This window comes from Peromyscus leucopus, chromosome 22 (genome assembly GCF_004664715.2).
Source record: "Peromyscus leucopus breed LL Stock chromosome 22, UCI_PerLeu_2.1, whole genome shotgun sequence".
NCBI lineage: Eukaryota > Metazoa > Chordata > Mammalia > Rodentia > Cricetidae > Peromyscus > Peromyscus leucopus.
The window spans coordinates 56040910-56050343 of NC_051081.1; positions in this window are offsets into that span (position 1 = coordinate 56040910).

Here is a 9434-nt window from a genome sequence, read left to right on the forward strand (position 1 = left end):
GCACTGAGATCTGGGAAGAGGCCAGTGGCCATCACAGATCTCAACAGTCCCCGGGACCTTGATCTGAGGACAGGGGCAGACACACGGGCACAGATTCTCAGAGAGGTTTGGCCAGGCATGTTCAGAGGTGGGTGCCCTGGGCTTCTTAAGGGACAGCAGATGGCAGAAATAAACAGGCTTTGAGGTCATATCCAGCCCTGAGAACACACAAAGGTCACCATTCCTGGGGAATGAGCATTTTGCAGCCCAAGGTCTAAGAGAAGGGAAGCCACTGGCCCCCCACTTTCCCCAGTTGGGGAAGCTGGTACCCCCATTTCTTCAGGAGAGAAGCCACAAGACAGCCTAGCCAGGAGAGGTCAGGTTCTGCCGACCACCCGCTCTGAGGAAGGGGCAAGTATCTTAGACAGTTACAATCCGACTTCCCAAACACCAACTAAGCCCCTGGGCCCTGCTAGGGGTGTGGGACACAGGCGCTCACAAGTGACAAGTGGAGAGACTTTGTCAGGGTCGGACCCAAGGAAGGTAGTCCCCCGCGATGGCTAGGACCCAGAGCCGTGGTTCCTTCACGTCTGGGGAAGGCACAGCAGAGGCCTGGCAGCACCCTGAGGCACTGACACAGGTCCTAGAGGAAGAGAAGATGGGGAGGGGTGGCCATTTGCAGGTCTCCACACAGTCAGGCACCGGGGGTTCCAGGTGTGAATGTGTCACCCTGCCCTGGGTGTCCTCGTGGAAGCAGGCACCCAGCTTACCCAGGCAGCCCTCCTGAAGTGTCTGTATGAGGAAGTTGGGGTCAGAGCTCCAGAAGGAAGTCCTTCTTGCTGAATTCCCCTTCCAGACACTGTAGGCAAAGAGGAACCCTTCTTCACGGGCCACCTGCACCAGCACTTCCGGGCTGGGCTGCAGAAACAGGTTGTCCTAGTTGGCCGCACGCAGGGTTCCTCTTCTGGGCCTCTGCGTGAAGACTCAGAGAGGGTGCAGAGACTCCTTACAGGGTGGATTTCAGGGTGCACCCCACACATTGCCCTTGTTAATGCCTCTGTGGCTTTCTCCATTTCCCCTAGCCTAGCCCCTCAGCACCTGTCATATGTCCCTGGCTTACCCTTCCTCCAAAAACCACTACTCTCCGGACACACCCTTCCACTCCCAAGCTTTCCACGTGTGAAGAAACACCTGTCCTCTAGTGAGCAACCACACCACTTTCCATTTTGTTTTGGTTCTAGAGCTGGAACACTGGGACTGGGGCACGCTGAGAAAATACTTGACCAATGGGCTACACCCCTAAGCCTAAATTCCTTCTTTTAGTTCACGTCTACATCCTTGCTTAAGGCTTTTCATCACTCTTGGGCCTTGATAGAAGCTCTCTCTCCCAGCGCCACCCAACCCCCAGAAGCCCAGCCCCCCCCCCCTCTGTAGCCACCAAAGAGAGATTTCAACAGCTCCAGAGCCTTCAGGTATACCATAACGTAGCACGCCAAGAGGTGATGGGCTGTACACTTTGCATGAACAAACAAAAATTGCTGTGGGATGTCCTGTATGCTGTAAATATATGTTGCTATGATTAATTGAAAAATAAAACACTGATAGGCCAGTAGCCAGGCAGGAAGGATAATGTAGGCAGGACCAGGAGGAGGAGAATTCTGGGAGGTGGAAGGCGAGTCAGAGAGACGCTGCCAGCTGCCGCTATGAAAAGCAAGATGTAAGGTACCAGTAAGCCACGAGCCACGTGGCAACTTATCGACTAATTTGAGATATAGGAACTAGATAGCAAGAAGTCTGAGCCATTAGGCCAAACAGTTTAAATAATATAAGTGTCTGTGTGTTTATTTTATAAGTGGGCTGCGGGACAGCTGGGGCTTGGCGGGAGCTGGAGAGAAAGTCTCCAGCTACAATGAATGGCTCTCACTGAACTGCTTTTGTGTTTTGTTTTGTTTTGTTTTGTTTTGGGTACAGTTTCATGTAGTCTATGTTGGTCTTTAATTTGATGTCATTGAGGGGTCTTGGGTTTCTAACCCTGTTGGCTCCACCTCCCAAGTGCTAAGGTAACAGGTCTGTTCTGTACCACACCTGGTTTTATGCACTGCTGCATGGAGCCCAGAGCTTCAGACATGCCAGGCAGCATCTACCAACCAAGCTCCGTCCCCAGCCCCATGAATTTTCTAAATGGAGACAATGGGAAGGCCTGACTGCTGGGTTAGGAGGAGGCAGTGAGTCCTCTGAGGGTTGTGAAGAGTTTACCGCATCCAGACATGATGCATGGCTGCACCTGCCCTTTACAACAACCCTGCCGGGTTAATACATACACGTATATATCTTTGTTCGCTTCATAAGAAGCAGGGTGGCCAGAAAAGCAAAGTCACTTTCTCATGGAATCTTTTGCCAAGGCAGAAGTCAAACCCTAGATGGTATGACAGATCATGAACTCATCCAGGGGCAACCAGATGTACAAAAAAAAAAAACCAAAAGGACACCAAAACTGAGAACTCTGTGTTCACCATGATAGTTAGGGGGCAGTGGGAGGCACCCACAGCCACACCTGCAGACAGGGGACCAGCCTGTGGTTGGTAGATGAGTGTCCGGGTAGCCTTGGGAATTGTAACTCCCCTGATCTGTTTGGGACCTGAGAGACTGAACCGGTCTCTGGAGCAGAAGCAGGAGCGTGCTGGTAGGAAGGAGAGTGTGGTGGCGTTGCAGACCTGTGAAAGCTTGGGTTTTCTGGGGCCTTTTATGTTTTGCTTTAAGATCCTTTTTAAATATCATTATTCAAACCACTAACGACGTCTGAACTTCCCACCTCAAAGCTGACTGTAAGTCACCTCACGGTGATGCAGCTACGAGTGAGCTGAGAGTTCTTGACATTTGAGGAGTCGTCCTGTTCGGACACTGAAGAAAAGGTCACCGTGGGAAGGGTGCCCTATGAGCCATTAGCAGCCCGGCTCCTGAGTGGGCGTGGAATAACACTCACAACAATGCCCACCAGCTTGAACTACTCCTCACAGATGTCTGTCACGTAGCCACACCCCTCCTTTGACACAGGCCCGGGCATCACCAGCACGAAGGCTCACCTTCAGCTCACCATAGGAGAAGGCCCTGCTCAGATGAGTCCCACTATCTCTTCCTAAGGACGAACTCACACTTGACCTTGAGCAAGGGGAGCCTGGGGTCCATGGTGCTGAAGAACCACAAGTATATATATCTAGGGATGGGCCCCAGACCTGGAACCAGAAGCCGGAGCCTGAGCACGTAGCACAGAGGCCTCCAGTTGGCTCCTTGCATGCTCACAGCTGCCTGATGGGATGAGGGCTGTGGAGGTCATGGTGGAAAAGGTACCAAAGAGCCTAGTGTCCAGCAGGACCCTGCTTGAGTGGATGGGGAGGGAGGAAGAGCGTATGTGATCTTCTAGACAGAAATAAGAGTCCTGGGAGGGCCCGGCTGGGAGGCAGCCTGGTGCGTTCCCATGCCAGAAGCCAGAACAGTGTAGACTAATCCGGGTATAGGCAACATATGAAGTCAAAATGAGGCAACCCTGTGTGGGACAGGCTTGCTACCGAGCCCAAGAGCTGGAGTTCGGAGACTCAGAACCTTCCAAGTGGGGAGGGGGGACAGCAGATTTGAGAGTAAATCTTGTGTTTAGGACCTGCTGTGGGAACTTCATGAGGTTAAGGGAGGGCTTTGCGTGGGAGTTTGAAGACCCTTGGCCTCCCCAGGACTCACATCCCCGCAGAACAGTCACCTCCCCAGCCAAGAGGGCAGGATTGTGCACAGGGAACCTCACTCTGCTGCAACTTTCTGAGAACCTGACAGAGTGCAAACTACAGCTCCCAACGGTGCCAGCATTCTACCTCAAGTCCGGGACGTCCAAGGTGAGTACCCGGCCATGCTTCCTCTTCCTCCTGACATGTCTCCCCTAAGCCACCTGAAGAGGCCTCCTGACTGCAGGGACAGGCCTTTGACTGTGAGGACCACAGCTCTATGCCCAGTCCCTCGGGGACTAGGTCCAGTCAGGTGGGGCCCTGTCCCCTCTGTTCCCATGTAGACAGGACGTCCATCCTGAGCCATGGTTTCCCTTTTCTTCTTCTTCTAACATTGACCCCGTCCTCACGCTAAAGGCACCAGTAATAAATACCAATTCAATGATGAGCGGAGTAAGCTGTGTGCAATATCGGCAGGTACCCATTATTTTGTCTGCTGAACTATAAAGGAATGAAAACCAAAAATGAATATGGGCCAAGTACTCTGCACGGAATGCCCTGCCCCGCCCCCTCCGCCGCAGTGCCCAGTATGGTTTGGCAAACCATCAAGTCAGATCCTGCAGATCTGGAAGCTGGGCCTCGGGGGTGGAGGGGGCTGAGGGGTGAGGGGTAGAGGGGTCTCAGCAGGGGAAAGCTACTGAGTAAGCCACAGGGGCCAATTAGGGAGCAGGTCTGCTGGACCGCGCTTTGCCCGGAGCCACCCAAAGCAGCCCACAGCCCTTCTCTCTCCAGTGCCGCTGAGAACAGACTTCTGCTTCTGCGGGGGACTGCGGGGGGGGGGGGGGGCTGCGGGGGGTGGGGAGGACTGCGGGAGGACTGTGGAGGACTGCGGGAGGACTGCGGAGGGAGGACTGTGGAGGACTGCGGGGGGGACTGCGGGAGGACTGTGGAGGACTGGGGGGGGGGGGGGGGGGGGGGGACTGGGGGGACTGCGGGAGGACTGTGGAGGACTGCGGGAGGACTGTGGGAGGACTGCGGAGGATGGGAGGACTGCGGAGGACTGTGGGAGGACTGCGGGAGGACTGCGGGAGGACTGCGGGGGGAGGACTGCGGGAGGACTGTGGGAGGACTGTGGAGGACTGTGGGAGGACTGCGGGGAGGACTGCGGGAGGACTGTGGAGGACTGCGGGAGGACTGGGGGGGACTGCGGGAGGACTGTGGGAGGACTGCGGGAGGACTGCGGGAGGACTGCGGGAGGACTGTGGGAGGACTGCGGGAGGACTGCGGAGGACTGTGGAGGACTGCGGAGGACTGCGGAGGACTGCGGGGGGACTGCGGAGGACTGCGGGAGGACTGCGGGAGGACTGTGGGAGGACTGGGAGGACTGCGGGAGGACTGCGGGAGGACTGTGGGAGACTGGGGAGGACTGGGGAGACTGCGGAGGACTGTGCGGAGGACTGCGGGAGGACTGCGGGAGGACTGTGGGAGGACTGTGGGAGGACTGTGGAGGACTGTGGGAGGACTGTGGAGGACTGCGGGAGACTGTGGAGGACTGTGGGAGGACTGCGGGAGGATGGGGGGGGGGGGGGCGGGAGGACTGTGGGGGACTGCGGGAGGACTGGGGGCGGGAGGACTGTGGGAGGACTGCGGGAGGACTGGGGAGGACTGCGGGAGGACTGTGGAGGACTGTGGAGGACTGCGGGAGGACTGCGGGAGACTGGGGAGACGGGAGCTGTGGGAGGACTGTGGAGGACTGTGCGGGAGGACTGCGGGAGGACTGGGGGTGGGGAGGACTGCGGGAGGACTGTGGAGGACTGTGGAGGACTGCGGGAGGACTGCGGGAGGACTGTGGAGGACTGTGGAGGACTGTGGGAGGGACTGTGGGAGGATGGGGAGGACTGTGGGGAGGACTGTGGAGGACTGCGGGAGGACTGTGGGAGGACTGTGGGGGATGCGGAGGACTGTGGGAGGACTGTGGGAGGACTGCGGGAGGACTGGGGGCGGGAGGACTGTGGGAGGACTGGGGAGGACTGCGGGAGGACTGTGGAGGACTGGACTGCGGGAGGACTGCGGGAGGACTGCGGAGGACTGCGGGAGGACTGTGGAGGACTGTGGAGGACTGTGGGAGGACTGTGGAGGACTGTGGAGGACTGCGGGGAGGACTGCGGAGGACTGGGAGGACTGGGAGGACTGTGGGAGGACTGTGGAGGACTGTGGAGGACTGCGGGAGGACTGCGGGAGGACTGTGGGAGGACTGGGGAGGACTGTGGGAGGACTGTGGAGGACTGTGGAGGACTGTGGGAGGACTGCGGGAGGACTGGGGAGGACTGTGGAGGACTGTGGGAGGACTGTGGGAGGACTGCGGGAGGACTGTGGAGGACTGCGGGAGGACTGTGGGAGGACTGTGGGAGGACTGCGGGAGGACTGTGGGAGGACTGTGGGAGGACTGTGGGAGGACTGCGGGAGGACTGTGGGAGGACTGTGGGAGGACTGTGGAGGACTGCGGGAGGACTGTGGGAGGACTGTGGGAGGACTGCGGGAGGACTGTGGAGGACTGTGGGAGGACTGTGGGAGGACTGCGGGAGGACTGTGGAGGACTGTGGGAGGACTGCGGGAGGACTGTGGGAGGACTGTGGGCGGGAGGACTGTGGGAGGACTGCGGGAGGACTGTGGAGGACTGCTGGAGGATGGGGGACTGTGGAGGACTGTGGGAGGACTGTGGAGGACTGTGGAGGACTGTGGGGGAGGACTGCGGGTGGGAGGACTGTGGAGGACTGTGGGAGGACTGCGGGAGGATGCTGGGGGTGGGAGGACTGCGGGAGGACTGTGGAGGACTGTGGAGGACTGTGGAGGACTGTGGAGGACTGCGGGAGGAACTGCGGGAGGACTGTGGGAGGACTGTGGGAGGACTGTGGAGGGACTGTGGAGGACTGGGGGAGGACGTGTGCGGGAGGACTGCGGGGCTGGGAGGACTGTGGGAGGACTGTGGGAAGGACTGTGGAGGACTGCGGGAGGACTGTGGGGGAGGACTGCGGGAGGACTGGGAGGACTGTGGGAGGAGGTGGGGGGAGGACTGTGGGAGGACTGTGGGAGGAACTGTGGGAGGACTGTGGGAGGAGTGGAGGACTGTGGGAGGACTGTGGGAGGACTGAACTGGGAGGACTGTGGGAGGACTGTGGAGGACTGTGGGAGGACTGTGGAGGACTGTGGGGGGAGGATGTGGGGGGGGAGGACTGTGGGGGGGGGAGGGGAGGACTGCGGGGAGGACTGCGGAGGATGGGGAGGACTGTGGAGGACTGGGGGGGAGGCTGTGGGGGGGACTGCGGGAGCTGTGGAGGACTGCTGTGGGAGGACTGTGGAGGACTGCGGGAGGACTGTGGAGGACTGCGGGGGGAGGACTGGTGGGAGGACTGGGGAGGACTGCGGGAGGACTGTGGAGGACTGGGGAGGACTGTGGAGGACTGTGGGAGGACTGTGGAGGATGCGGGGGGGAGGACTGTGGGGAGGACTGTGGAGGACTGTGGGGAGGACTGTGGGGAGGACTGCTGCGGGAGGACTGTGGGAGGACTGCGGGAGGACTGTGGAGGACTGTGGGAGGACTGTCGGGAGGACTGGGGACGGGAGGACTGTGGAGGACTGCGGGAGGACTGTGGAGGACTGCGGGAGGACTGCGGGAGGACTGTGGAGGACTGTGGGAGGACTGTGGAGGCGGGGAGGACTGCGGGAGGACTGGGAGACTGTGGAGGACTGTGGAGGACTGTGGGAGGACTGTGGAGGACTGTGGAGGACTGTGGGGGACTGCGGGGGAGGACTGCGGGAGGACTGTGGGAGGGGACTGTGGAGGACTGTGGGAGGACTGTGGAGGAACTGTGGGGGGACTGCGGGGGGGGGGGACTGCGGGGGGGGGGGGGAGGACTGTGGAGGACTGCGGGAGGACTGTGGGAGGACTGCGGGGAGGACTGTGGGAGGACTGCGGGGGACTGGGGAGGACTGTGGGAGGACTGCGGGAGGACTGTGGGAGGACTGCGGGAGGACTGTGGGAGGGAACTGCGGGAGGACTGCGGGAGGACTGTGGGAGGACTGCGGGAGGACTGTGGGAGGACTGCGGTGGGGAGGACTGCGGAGGACTGTGGAGGACTGCGGGAGGACTGCGGGAGGACTGTGGAGGACTGCGGGAGGACTGTGGGAGGACTGTGGGAGGACTGTGGAGGACTGCGGGAGGACTGCGGGAGGACTGTGGAGGACTGCGGGAGGACTGTGGGAGGACTGCGGGAGGACTGCGGGGACTGCGGGAGGACTGCGGGAGGATTCCCAGCAAAGAATCTTTCAAGCAAGCACTGTTCCAGAATGGGACAGGAAGTTGCCGCCAGGCTCGCTGGATCCCTTTCTCTCAAAGCCAGGTCCCTGTTCTTTTACTGAACAGCCTGCGGTTCTGTGCTCCGGCTGTCCAGGGTGACCTGCAGGGCCACTTCTCGGTGGTCCCTCTCCGCAGGATGCGTGAAGGCACAGAGGTCCCACGAGCTGTCATCCCCACTGAGAAGCGCTGTCGGGATCTGAGCCCAGGCCATACATTTAGCTCCAAGGTCTACTCCACCATGACATTTGTCACCTGGTGCAACAGATCTCAGTCGCCATCTGGATCCCCACAGACCCTCCTCACCCTCCTCCCTCCACACTGCTCACCCCGCTGGGCCATGCTTGCCTCTGGGAGCCAGGCAAAAGGAATCAGCAACAGAGGCTTGGCGTGACAACAGCCTGACCTCTTTCTTCCTGAAAGACAGTCAGGAAGAACACCCTTGAGGCAGAGACGAACTCGTCACCTCCTGATTCATAGGCTCTGGGAGATGATTTTTGAAATGCAGCCCTCTCGTGGCCTCCTGGGTCAGTAGGACTCATGACCCCGCAAGAAGCCGGCGATGAGTGAACAGGAGAGACCTCTCCCCTGGTGCGTTCCTGCCCACTGACGCCAGTGGGCCTCAGAGGACACTGAGGTATCAACAGCCTGGAAGGGCACAGCAGGAAGGTGCTGGGCACCAAGAGCAGACTCCATGCAAGGGAGTATCCAAATCTTGCCAAGAAGTCCCAGCAACGGGGAGCCAGGGGATTGAAGTCATGTAACCGAGCACAGAGCACGAGCAGGTGCCCTTACAGAGGTCCTCTGATAGCTTTAACATTTACAACCCTCCTCTTTCCCCACCCTGTCTTGTGGCAGTTACAACAATCTACCCTAAGTCTTGAGCTGTCTTCACACCCCCTTTTTGGAAAGTTCCAGAGGGAGCTGCCGTGTGTGCTCTGTAAGGTGGCAAGCCTAGGAAGACGTTACCTCATAAAGTGACAATGGCTGTTGCTTACAATGCATCTTGCTGTTCAGGAGTGCCCTTTCTTGCAGACGGAGGCTAATTCTCACAAATATTTTTGGTTGATTAGCTGTCCTTTCTGAATAAACACTTTCTGCTCTGTTGTTATGGTGGCTAACAGTTTGTGGAAGCATTTTTCACATCCTCTAGCCGATGGTTGGAATATAATGTAAGTAATGAACAAAATGGACCAAATTGAGGTGCCGCCCTGTTGAGCCCAACAGCCTGTAAGGGGTTGGGTTTTGACTCAGGCTGAGGGGTAGAGGGTAGACAGGGGGAGATTGCCTTTGAGCACCAAAGTTTGACATACTCCTCATGACCAAGTTTAATCACAAGTGTTGAATTGATCTCAAATTCCTTACCTGTGCCTTCACACCCCCATAGACCT